Below are 14,113 nucleotides of genomic sequence, written 5' to 3' on the forward strand. Positions count from 1 at the left end.
CATTATTCAAAAGAGAGGTATAATAATGAAGTGAGGTAGAAAGGCTTAGTATTAGAAGGGTCTTGAATACAGTTTCTGTGTCCTGTCTCTTATATGTTACAAGGCCCTTTATTCACTGTAACGAAATTTATGATTCTTTGTTGCATATATTATTCCTATCAAGGCTCTATTTTCATAAGGTTCCAAGATAATAAATGCAAATGTTTCAATAATGCCTGCTACATGTTATTCTAGTAGTTCAGTTAGGCTCTCTACAAATGCTGGTTATTTTAATTAACTATCTCAAGAATACAGAAAATAGAATTATTGTAGGTTGATAGAAGCAGAAATGGATTTATACTAGAAATAAGACAAACTAAGCATTGAAGGATTTTAAGCATTTTTCCTGATACAGAAGAATAAAATAATGTTGGTAAGAGGAAAAGCCTGTGAAAATGTTCATACTAGTCAGGATTCTCTGGAGACACAGAACCAACGGGCTAGATGGATACATAGATAGATACAAAGATAGACAGACAGAGAGATAAATAGATAGAGATTCTGCAGAATTAGAGCTCATATAATTATGGAGGTTGAAAAGCCCCACACTCTGTGTTTGGCAAAATGGAGATATAAGCCTCATTCTATAGTTCTTATTTGAGTCCATACTCATAACAACCAGGGGAACTGGTGTTATAAATTTCTGTCTGAAAACTGGGATGCTCAAAGTATGAGAAGAGCCAATTTTTTATTTCAAGTAGAAAGCCTGGAAAAGACTATATCTTAGCTCAAACAGTCCAGCAGAAGGTATTCTTTCTTAATCAGCTTTTCTGTCCTTTTCAGGTCTTTGACTGGATGCAAACCAAACCCATCAGAGAAGACAATCTGCTTTACTCACTTTGCCAATTCAAATATGAATCTCCTTTGGAAGTACCTTCACAGACACACCCAGAATAATGTTTGACCAAATATCTGGATACTTCACAAACGGGTCAAGCTGGCCCATAAAATTAAACATCATATCTTCAAATCCTCTGCGTATCACTACTGTCTCTAAAAACCTAGGGCTATATTCGTTTTTTTAGGGGAAGCACACTGGTTGAAACTGCCCACCCTGCCCAGGCACCATAGTAACCATTTGCATGAGTTATTTTATGACAGGAGATCCTGATAAGGAATACGGAACTAATAAGCCACCACCAACCAGAAGAGTTCGGGAAAGGTTTAAAGGAGACACCGCGTGTCCGTCCACTTCCCAGAATCCCTCTCACTAGCATCCATCTTGGCTGAGTGATGCCTGCGCCACCAGAAAAGACTCTGAATTAGAGTGATTGGCCAAAGACCACTCGGAAACTAATCCCATCACCATAAAACCCAAGACTGTGAGCCATGCGGCAGAGCAGTTCTCCTGGGTTCCCTTACCCTACTGCTCTCCACCCAGGTGCCCTTTCCCAATAAAATCTCTTGCTTTGTTAGAACATGTGTCTCCTTGGACAATTCATTTCTAAGTGTTAGACAAGAGACCAATTTCGGGCCCTGGAAGGGGTCCTCCTTCCTAAAAGAGTTTTATTCATTTTAATTTTCAAATGCAAAATGCTCCCACTGGGCCGTCAGCTCCATGGGTGTGCTGGGGCTGACATACCAGCTTGTGAAAACTGATTGTTAAACTTTCAGGAATTTTGTAGGCTAGTTGTTCATTTATTGGTAGGTTGATCTTGATCATAGTCAGTGTATTTATACTACAGAATTTGGCAAACACTGGAAATCAGATCTGTTAAAAAAAAAAAAAAGAAACATAAAGATAATTGTTAAACATTATAACACTGCTATGATGTATAAGGATCAGTGAAAAATGAAGATTTTTATGGAATATTTAAGATTTATTAAAGTTTTCAAATGTCCCATTTTGTTCAATATGTGGTTTTATAATACATAACTTACTCATTTATATTTCTTGTGAACATATATATCATTATTATTGCTATTATTGGAAAAATTACAAAAAGATTCATTTTACCATGGAGGCCTAAATTAAATAAATGTACTACCTGGGTAGACATGGATCACAGTCAGCAGATGTCACAATGTAGGTTCATCTTGATAAAATGATTTAGCTTCCCTGTTCACAACCACATTTCTTCTTCTAAAAGTAATTTAAATCAAAGTCAATCTTTAGTTGCAACTTTGCATGAAGCAGGTACATATGCTGATTTGTAAATGTAAATGTAAATGTGAAAAAAAATGGTGTTTTTTACAACCGCATATTCTCAAATAATTTTTAATGGGCACTTTCCTGCTTGTTTGAAGAATGGAATAAACTTGTCCTAAAATCAGGATGGCCATGTGGCATTATTCAAGTGAGCTTGGATTAGGAATCAGGTATTAGATGATCTGGATCCAAATCCTGACTCTGCCACTAACTTTCTGAGTGATCTTGAACAGCTCTGCTTTTTACAAAATAACAAATTGTACTATATCAGATCAGATCAGTCACTGAGTCGTGTCTGACTTTTTGCCACCCCATGAATCGCAGCACCCCAGGCCTCCCTATCCATCACCAACTCCTGGAGTTCACTGAGACTCACGTCCATAGAGTCAGTGATGTCATCCAGCCATCTCATTCTCTGTTGTCCCCTTCTCCCCTTGCCCCCAATCCCTCCCAGCATCAGAGTCTTTTCCAATGAGTCAACTCTTCGCATGAAGTGGCCAAAGTACTGGAGTTTCAGCTTTAGCATCATTCCTTCCAAAGAAATCCCAGGGCTGATCTCCTTCAGAATGGACTGGTTGGATCTCCTTGCAGTCCAAGGGACTCTCAAGAGTCTTCTCCAACACCACATTTCAAGAGCATCAATTCTTCGGCGCTCAGCCTTCTTCACAGTCCAACCCTCACATCCATACATGACCACAGGAACAACCATAGCCTTGACTAGACGAACCTTTGTTGGCAAAGTAATGGCTCTGCTTTTGAATATGCTATCTAGGTTGGTCATAACTTTCCTTCCAAGGAGTAAGCATCTTTTAATTTCATGGCTGCAGTCATCATTTGCAGTGATTTTGGAGCCCAGAAAAATAAAGTCTGACACTGTTTCCCCATCTATTTGCCGTGAAGTGATGGGACCGGATGCCATGATCTTCGTTTTCTGAATGTTGAGCTTTAAGCCAACTTTTACACTCTCCACTTTCACTTTCATCAAGAGGCTGTTGAGTTCCTCTTCACTTTCTGCCATAAGGGTGGTGTCATCTGCATATCTGAGGTTATTGATATTTCCCCCGGCAATCTTGATTCCAGCTTGTGCCTCATCCAGCCCAACGTTTCTCATGATGTACTCTGCATAGAAGTTAAATAAGCAGGGTGACAATATACAGCCTTGACATACTCCTTTTCCTATTTGGAACCAGTCTGTTGTTCCATGTCCTATTCTAACTGTTGCTTCCTGACCTGCATACACATTTCTCAAGAGGCAGGTCAGGTGGTCTGGTATTCCCATTTCTTGAAGAATGTTCCACCGTTTATTGTGATCCACACAGTCAAAGGCTTTGGCATAGTCAATAAAGCAGAAATAGATGTTTTTCTGGAACTCTCTTGCTTTTTCCATGATCCACCAGATGTTGGCAATCTGATCTCTGGTTCCTCTGCCTTTTCTAAAACCAGCTTGAACATCAGGAAGTTCACGGTTCACATATTGCTGAAGCCTGGCTTGGAGAATTTTGAGCATTACTTTACTAGCATGTGAGATGAGTGCAATTGTGCGGTAGTGGGAGCATTTTTTGGCATTGCCTTTCTTTGGGATTGGAATGAAAACTGACCTTTTCCAATCCTGTGACCACTGCTGAGTTTTCCAAATTTGCTGGCATATTGAGTGCAGCACTTTCACAGCATCATCTTTCAGGATTTGGAATAGCTCAACTGGAATTCCATCACCTCCACTAGCTTTGTTCGTAGTGATGCTTTCTAAGGCCCACTTGACTTCACATTCCAGAATGTCTGGCCCTAGGTCATTGATCACACCATCGTGATTATCTGGGATGTGAAGATCTTTTTGTACAGTTCTTCTGTGTATTCTTGCCATCTCTTCTTAATATCTTCTGCTTCTCTTAGGTCCATACCATTTCTGTCCTTTATCGAACCCATCTTTGCATGAAATGTTCCTTTGGTATCTCTGATTTTCTTGAAGAGATATCTAGTCTTTCCCATTCTGTTGTTTTCCTCTATTTCTTTGCACTGATCGCTGAAGAAGGCTTTCTTATCTCTTCTTGTTATTCTTTGGAAGTCTGAATTCAGATGTTTATATCTTTCCTTTTCTCTTTTGCTTTTCGCTTCTCTTCTTTTCACAGCTATTTGTAAGGCCTCCCCAGACAGCCATTTTGCTTTTTGCATTTCTTTTCCATGGGGATGGTCTTGATCCCTGTCTCCTGTACAATGTCACAAACTTCATTCCATAGTTCATCAGGCACTCTATCTATCAGATCTATATATAGCCATATTTCAGAATCATCTAAAACTTTCTTAGGGAAACAGATAGCAGCCTAAGACCTAAGCCTCTCTCCGGCATTCTCCTACCCTGGACACCAGTGGCAGCTACTGAGTAGAATTCTTTTTTCTGAAACTGTGCATGCACACACAAATATGCACGTATATAAGTACACACAGGCACCATATAGATGTTTGGATAGAAAAGAAAAAAGAGAAGGGAGAAAGAAAGAGAAAGAGAAAGAAATAGACTTGTCTCATCATTTACTCAATTTAATTATTTCCAAACTTATTTCATCTATATCTCTAAACACTTTTCTAGAATAGTTTGAATTAAATCTCAATTACCATATTATTTCTTCTATAAATATTTCAGTGTGTGCAGACAAAGTTCATGAAGATGTAGTCACAAGAGATCTACCTGTAGTGTGACAGTGTGGGGGTTCCATTAATTCTCTCTTCATCGAACACAGTAGAAATTACCAAAAATTACCACTTAAGGTCCTTGAAAAGGAAGGTCTTAAGGATAAACAGTGAATACACAGCCATTCTAGAGCACTGGCAGAAACTAGGACTTCTTTCTCCCTCTCCTCTCCAGTCTCAGTGAGACGCCATTCTAGGTTGCTTTAGCCAGTAACACAAGGCTCCTTCTCCACTTGTCTCTCAGTCAGAGGACTTCATTCCTGGTAGGAGCAGGATGTCAGTGCTTCTCATCCAGGGCCCAGCTTCCTATTGTTGAAGCTAAACCCTTAAATTCTAAGCCTCATTAGACACAGCATAGTAAGAAGACTGGGGTCTTAATCATCCTTGTCTTTCATCATGAGACAGTGGTTTTATGCCAGGAGAAGCAAACTGAAAGGATTTTTTTTCTAACCTGCCTCCTAGACCAGAGGTGTCACTCAGAGAGAAGCTTGCCATTGTACCTACACCTTACTCCATAGTTCTGGTTTAGAGATTTTGGATGGAGAAGGAAGGTGTAAAACAGAGAGCTCTTTAAAAAAATATTGAAGTATAGTTAATTTACAGTGATGGATCAAATTATGTTATATAGCAACATGACTCAGTTATGTGTGTATGTACATGTGTATAATAATAATCTCTATCAAGAAGACACAACAATTGTAAACATGTGTGCTTAATAACAGAGAAGCAAAATATTGGGTTGGCCAAAAATTTTGTGTGAATTTTTCCATACAATTTTAAGGAAAAACTCAAATGAACTTTTTGGCCAACCCAATACATCAAACTAATATGACAGAAATGAAGGGAGATATAGAAAACAGTTATACTTCAAGCCTACAATATTCCACTTTCAATAGATAGAACAATAAACAGAAGATAAACAAGAAAATAGAAGTCTCAAAAAATGCTATACACCAACTAGAAGCAATAGACATCTATAGAATACTCCCCACAACAAAACATACAATTTTTTCATATGTTTGTGGAAACTTTTCCAGGATAGATCATATGCTAGGCTATAAAATAAACTTCAATAAATTAAAAATGATAAAAATATTACAAAGTACTTATTCTGACTAAAATGAAATAAAATTAAAGATAGGGTGGGGAGAGAAGTGGGGGGTGGTTCAGGATGGAGGGGACATGTATATCTAAGGCTGATTCATACTGATATATGTCAAAACCCATTACAATACTGTAAAGTAATTATCTTCCAATTCAAATAGATTAATTAATTTAAAAAATAAACAGCAAAAAATTTAAAAAAATAATAAACAGCAGGGAAAATATTGGGACCAAAAACACATGAAAATTAAACAACACACTTAGAAATCACCTAACAAACACTCAGAAAATACTATTAGATGAAAGAAAAAGAAGATATAGCATAGCATTTGTTATGTGTCTGAAGCAGTCCTTAGAGGCAAATTTATCTATCCAAATATCAATACTAAGATTGAAAAAAGATCTGTTAAAAGCCAGTTTTAGGGAAGAGGTTAACTAAGTTAGGAATTTGATAAGCTGTCTTAGTTCAGAGGACTAAGTCAAGAAATAGAAGGACAACTGAATAGGTTACACAGGAAAGAATCAGTATCCAGTGGTCCAAGTCAGGACAAAAGGCATGGGTAATATACACTTCCTATGTAAAAAATAAATAAATAAATAAATATTGTTTTTAACTACATAAAATGAATAGAATAAAAATATAATGCATGAAATTGGAAAAATAAAATTTAGAAAGGACTGTAGTGATGCATACAAAATGCTACTAGCTCTGGCTTCAGGTAAAGAACAATAAATATATACATGTTCAGGACCTTCTAAATATATACAGTGAGCCATGAGGTCTAACTTCCTCAGGGAAGCCTCTTGATTCTGATCTAAGTTGGACATCAGTTGCTTTTCTCACTATCCATTTTGTTCTTCTTATTTCCTTACTAGTTTCACATGTTTTATCCCAGTTTCTTTTTCTCTCTTTGACTTTATCAAATTCTGCTTAGCTTTTCTTGCATGGTTTCATATATCCATGGATAAATAAACTGGTGGCTCACTTTTTCAAGAAAACTTTCAAGTTCTATTCCCGCCTCCCTATCACGTTTGTTCATGAATCTTACCAGGTATTCCTGGTCCTAAAAGGATGTTAACTAACTCCTGAGAGCTAGTCACATTTAAGTTTGGTTACTCTAACAGGACACAGTTCAGTTCAGTTGCTCAATCGTGTCCAACTCTTTGCGACCCCATGAACTGCAGCACGCTAGGCCTCCTTGTCCATAACCAACTCCTGGAGCCCACTCAAACCCATGTCTATTGAGTCGATGATGCCATCCAACCATCTTATCCTCTGTCGTCCCCTTCTCCTCCTGCCCTCAATCTTTCCCAGAATCAGGGTCTTTTCCAATGAGTCAGCTCTTCGTATCAGGTGGCCAAAGTATTGGAGTTTCTGCTTCAACATCAGTCCTTGCAATGAACACCCAGGACCGATCTCCCTTAGGATGGACTGGTTGGATCTCCTTGCAGTCCAAGGGACTCTCAAGAGTCTTCTCCAACACCAAAGTTCAAAAGCATCAATTCTTCAGCTCTCAGCTTTCTTTATAGTCCAACTCTCACATCCATACATGACCCCTGGAAAAACCATAGCCTTGACTAGACGGACCTTTGTTGGCAAAGTAATGTCTCTGCTTTCTAATATGCTGTCTAGGTTGGTCATAACTTTCCTTCCAAGGAGTAAGCGTCTTTTAATTTCATTGCTACAATCACCATCTGCAGTGATTTTGGAGCCCAGAAAAATAAAGTCAGCCACTGTTTCCACTGTTTCCCCATCTATCTGCCATGAAGTGATGGGACCAGATGCCATGATCTTAGTTTTCTGAATGTTGAGTGAATAGACTATTAAGGATATGAGGTGGTTAAACAGCTACTATTTACTGAAAGTTTACCATGTCCCAGGTACTGTTTCCCAATGGTGCTAGTGGTAAAGATTCCAACTATCAATTCAGGAGATATAGGAGTTGTGGGTTCGATCCCTGGGTTGGGAAGTCTCCCTGGAGGAGGGCATGCCAATCCACTCCAGTATTCTTTCCTGGAGAATACCATGGAGAGGAGTCTGGTGGGCTATGTATGCTCCACAGTGTTGCAAAGAGTTGGACATGACTGAAGCGACTTACGACCACACAGGTACTGTTTAGCTATCACATTGATAGTCAAAGAACTCTAAAAGGTATCAGTGATCAATTTAAAAATTTTATTTTTTATTGGAGTATAATTCCTTTACAATATTGTGCTGGTTTCTGTTATACAATAAAGTGAATCAGCTATATGAATACATATATCCCCTCTGTCTTGAACTTACCCACCAACCCCTCCATCCCTTCCTTATGAGTCATCATAGAGCACAGAGTTGAGCTCCCTGTGCTACACAACAGCTTTTCACTAGCTTATATTTTACACATGATAGTGTATATATTAGTCCTATTCTCCCAATTCATTCATTGCTCAACTTTTAGATGAGAAAGTTGAGACTTACAGAGACCAAGTGACTTGATCAGGTCATAGCTACAAAGTAGATAATGACTATACCTGGATCTTTGCTTTCTCCTGAATCTTTCAAATCACTTAAGAGTTTTTTCTAAGCAGCTCCAGTAGAGAAATGCCAACTGTACCCACTGTGAGGTTTTCTAATTTAACAGACCAAAGAGGATATTCCCTGGGAAGAAAATCACTACAAATGAATTCATTTTCCCATGTGACTATTTAAGAACTATCCATCAGTTTTTTACACCCACATATAATTTAATAAACTTTCCTTGGATATAATAGAGCAGGCACAACACACTCAAATGGTAAGGAAGGATGGATCATAAGCCCCTTGGGATGAGCATTAGTTCCCTCAGGTGCTGCAACAAGGCATAGGAGCTATAGACTCAGGAATTTTAGCTTCTTGAAAAGTGTCATAACTTCTGCCAACAGCCCTGCCTGTCATGTTTTACTGAGATTTTGAAATAGAATTTAGAAGTTAAAAATAAAGTATACAGCATGCAGTGCCACATGAAGGACTTGGGCATGACTTGAATGGCAGCCAATCAGAAACTTCTATTAGGCAACACTCAGAGTTCCAAAGACAGTATGGCTATGAGTTTTGAAACATGTATACATAAAACTCTAAATGGAAAAGGAAACCTCTGGGTCTGAAATGTGCTTGTTCTGTGCCATGCAGCTATTAATTTGCACAGTAGATGTTTAAAAAGTCAAATACCTTTCAGATGGTGCCCATTTTATCAAAATTACACTGCAGTTTAACTGAAAATTCAATTAACAGAGAAGTATGCAGTTTGGGTCCAAATAATATGGTCAGTTGCGTCCCTTTACAAATAGACTTTAAAAGCATTGGCTTTCCCCATATCCTCAGGTTTGGCCTCCTTAGCCTAAGTCACCCCTTCCCCAGTTTCACAACAAGATCACCCCTCCTTGTTAAATACAAATACTGCATAACTTTCTGTCCAGGCCTGTCAGTATTTCAGAAATATTTAGTTCCATTTCTCACTTATGTATCTTCATCTGGGTTTTTTTTTCTCTTGCTTGTGATTTTTATTCATCTTTTAAAACAAGTACTGAATGAATTAGAGGCATATCAGGGCCTTATGTTTTTGTATTTCTTCTCCATGTATCTAAAACAGTCAATTTGTGCATCTGTACTTCTAATGCACTCTCTTACCACTTTCTTCTTAAAACATGTATTCATTGATCTCTCTTCTAAATAAAGCTCTGTGGAAGGGAAAAAATGAATTTGAAAATACTTCTACTTCAAGGAGATTAGAGTCTAATGGACAATCATTCCTTTCTGAGTATTTTCAATGTGATAAAACTTTAGAGAAAAGATTTGGAATGTACAAGAAAGCCTTAGAACTAATTTGTCTATTTTTAGTACTTAATTACACACTTTCTACTTAATCTGTAACCCCCTAGAAAGCAGAAACTAGATAGTGGTTCTCTCTATATACACACGACTGCATGCAGAAGTGGAGAGTAACACATTATAATATTACACAATGAAATGCACTGATTAAATTAGAAACAGAGTTGTGTAGCTGAAGATCTGAGTTTTGAAGGAAAAGAAGAGAAGGAAATTGCCACTGGAACTTTGAAGACTACCTCATGCTTTGTCTGATGGGAAGAACCTCAAAGGTCATCTGTCAGTTCAAATAGGCTTAGAAAAAAATGTGGAGACCTGAAAATGTCTGTATGTTTTAAGGGCAATCTTCAGGGATTACTGTGGTCTGACAAAAGTAGACCGTCCTTTTAGTCACTTGGTAATCTCACTGGTGTCTCAATTTCAATGTTTTTAGAAATGAATATATATTATTTCTTTTTCAAAATACATTCTGCCATCCATTTAATTATTCTTTCAGGCAGTATCCTGTGACACTCCATGGCTCAGAATTTCAAAACTGTACATCAACTTAATCACTGATGCTCAGTTCCACATTAATGAGCTACAGAGCCTCTGATCCCAATCTAAAATAATTATCTTTTCAGATCCTACACTTCTATTTTTTTTTAACCTCACTTTAGTGTAGATAGGTAAACTTCACCTAAAACATGTAAAATTACTTTTTTAAAAAAGAAAAACTGTATGGTTGTATGGATGACTAGCAAGGTAATGCTCAAAATCCTTCAAGCTAGGCTTCAACACTACATGAACCTAGAACTTCAAAATGTACCAGTTGGATTTAGAAAAGGCAGAGGAACAAGAGATCAAACTGTGGAATCTAATAAGATGTCAGTGGTCTTTAAATGTCCTTGAACAAGGATGTGAGAGAAAGTATGGTAATGTATCTATATTTGAAAATGTTAGCACTTGGAAAGGGAAGGAAATAAATTATATCCCTTGAAAGTATGACTTTAAATGGTTATTTATTCACTCAAATTGCTTTATGATTGAAACAAAAAATATCAATCTGCTTGGATTCTTTTAATAAGCAAAAGTTATTTAACAAAGCTATAAATTACATTTCTGTGGCAAGAAAATAAGATCAGTTGGGCTGAAATGATCCAGCTGTTTTTGGTTTTGTCTTGTCAAAATATGGGTTGTTTTTTTTTTTTTTTCTATTTCTTCGAAATATATTTGTATTTGTTTATTTTAAATAGAGTTCATTGTGGCAATGATTTGAAGAACACATTCCAATTCTTTTAACCCTGTGATTATGCAGCTTCTATGTTGAGTTCTATTTGGTTGTCAGAGTAGGCAAGACTTTTTAATGCTGAGCTGTCTCTGTACTGGCAGACTTAGAAAGGATAACACGGATTTCATCAGCTCTAACAAAATGCCATGTATTTCACATCCTAGAACTTGTCAAGATCCTACTGCATAGCATATCTTAACTTTCAATATATCTATATTACATTTTCTCATTTGTGTTCTTCAAAGTATTTCCATTAATTTTTTTCTATCATATGCATAGAGTTGGTTTTAGTATTTTCTGACGTGATTTGAAAATGATTAATGTATTCTGCCTTGCAGCAAAAACGTATCACCAGGAGGGACTGTTTTCAAGGAGAATTCTATGGTTTATCAGACTGGAGCAATTTATTCATAAATAAGTAAGGTGTTCTGCAGTATGAGCTAGCATGAGTGTCCATGGTCTCTCTCATTAAATTATACATAGATAATGTGTTCCCAAACCTGCTTTTTTAACTATATCTAATGACTAAGATCAGTTTAACCCTGCTGCTGCTGCTGCTAAGTTCCTTCAGTCATGTCCGACTCTGTGCGACCCCATAGATGGCCTCCTACCAGGCTCCTCTGTCCCTGGGATTCTCCAGGCAAGAACACTGGAGTGGGTTGCCATTTCCTTCTCCAATGCATGAAAGTGAAAAGTGAAAGTGAAGTTGCTCAGTCGTGTCCGACTCTTAGCGACCCCATGGACTGCAGCCTACCAGGCTCCTCCATCCATGGGATTTTCCAGGCAAGAGTACTGGAGTGGGGTTCCATTGCCTTCTCCGTCAGTTTATCCCACATGGATGGAATCTCAATATACTGAACTTTGAGGCTGTCATCTCTCTCTAGAGGAATGTGGTCCATAGGAAATGAATACTTCCATTCATAGCAATCTACACAGAACTTCTTAGAATCCACCAGCCCTATCATTTAGACTTCCCAAAATGATCATTTCTATGGTGGGATCCATTAGACAAAAACTGGATGAGAAATTATCAAAATATAACTATAAGAAACTAGGATTTCCTACATATGAGTCATTTTCTCTTGATGCTTTCAAGATTCTCCCTTTGGCTTTCACAGATTGATTATAATGCATCTTGGTGTGGATTTCTGGATTTGGGGGTTTCATTAATCTTTTATTTTTGTGTTCGTGTCTTTCCTCAAATTTGAAAATTTTTTGATCATTATTTCTTCAAATAATCTCTTGGTCTCTTTCTCTCTCCCTCTCTCTGCTCTTTCTGGGACTGCCATAATGCACATACTGGTCTATTCAGTAGTTCATTATAAGTTTCATAGGCTCTAATTCTTTTTCATTTTCCTCTATGCAATAATTTTATATAACCTGTTTTTAAGTTTATTGATTACTTTTTCTGCCCCTTCAAATCTATTGTAATGTTCAATTATTGCATTTTTAGCTCCAGAATTGTAGTTTTTTAAATAATTTATATTTTTATGTTTTCATTTTTTTATATATTATTTTACAGAATTACTTTAGTTATTTTTCTGTGTTTTCTTTTAGCTCTTTGAGGTTATTTAAGACAGATGTTTTAATTTTTTTTTTTCAGTGAATCTGAGTCCTATGATTCCTTAGACTCATTTTTGTGAGATTTATTTTTTTTTCCCTTTGAATGAGTCACATTTCCCTGTGTCTTTGTGTGTTCACAATCTTTAATAGAAAATTTGACATTTGAGAAAAAATCCAGCCACATATTTGCAGATTGGCCCCATGAAATGGAGTATCACTAATTAGCTTATAATGGCTTTAGTTCTTTGCATGACTTTCTGGGCGTGTGTGTGTGTGTATGTGTGTGCGTGCTTCCCTATTCATCGAAATACATATTCCTGCTTTTAAATGTCTTTTTTATTTTATTTATTTATTTTTTAATTTTAATTGGAGGTCAACTACTTTACAATATTGCATTGGCTTTACCATACATCAACATGAATCTGCCACAGGTATGTCTTAATTTACCTCAAAGCCTCATTCTTGTTTCTTATCAAGGCCTTAGATATTTAGATCTTTGTATATAATCTTTTACTTCCAGACACCTATGGGTCTACAATTCCCCTGAACTTTTGTACCTGCTAGAATACCTTCCACTACTTTTACTGGTCTTCCAAAGCATACCCAAAAACGATGCTTTCATTCCTGTCTGAACTCCAAATTAAGTAAGACAGAAACAAATCCCTCGTGCAGCCCCAGACAAGCCAAGCATTCACTGCAAGATAGTGGCACTTCTTTCTTTCCCTTTTAGTGGACAAATAGGCAATTTTGGATGGCTTCTTCCTAATAGTTCAAGCTGTGTTCCACTGATGAGGTGATTGGGCAAGAATGAGATTTTAAAAAACAATACAAACATTCCTACTGTATTTGTGTTTCATTTTCTTTTCTTGATTGAGATTTCATTTGGTTGCCCCAGAAGCTTGAATGATTTCTGGAACCCCTACAAAGTTATTCCAGTTAGTCTGTTGTTTACTTCATTTTTTTCAGTGTCTGAACAAGGGCCTGGAGTTACATAGTTTGTCATGTTGTTAATATCATTTACTTAGTGCAAATTATTTCTGAAAGTATATGAGACTTTGGGAAATATAAGGCTATACTCCAAGTTGGCAAAAGACAACATTGGCTGGTTGCACTACATTTGAGAAAAGATTATTTCCCATATAGCCTATGTAGCAGAGGAAGACAGAAAATAAAAGGAAGAATTAGAACTTCTTTTTCAGGAACTTCAAAAACAATGAAAAGGTGGAATTATCTGTGTTTCAGATGTAAAATGTGAGATTAAATTGCTGCAGCCATAAAACCCTTTCTATAAAAATAGCATATATAATTTAATAGGAAAAAAACTGAACTCCAATAGAAATTAAAACTGTTTGTGGTATTCCTGTTGATGATGTTATATGATGGAGTGGGATTCCCATTCACTGAAAATTACAACATAAATTGGTATAAACTTCCTTGATAAACATTTTACTATCATGCA

Source organism: Bos javanicus, chromosome 2, assembly GCF_032452875.1.
Source record: "Bos javanicus breed banteng chromosome 2, ARS-OSU_banteng_1.0, whole genome shotgun sequence".
In the NCBI taxonomy this organism is placed as follows: Eukaryota; Metazoa; Chordata; class Mammalia; order Artiodactyla; family Bovidae; genus Bos; species Bos javanicus.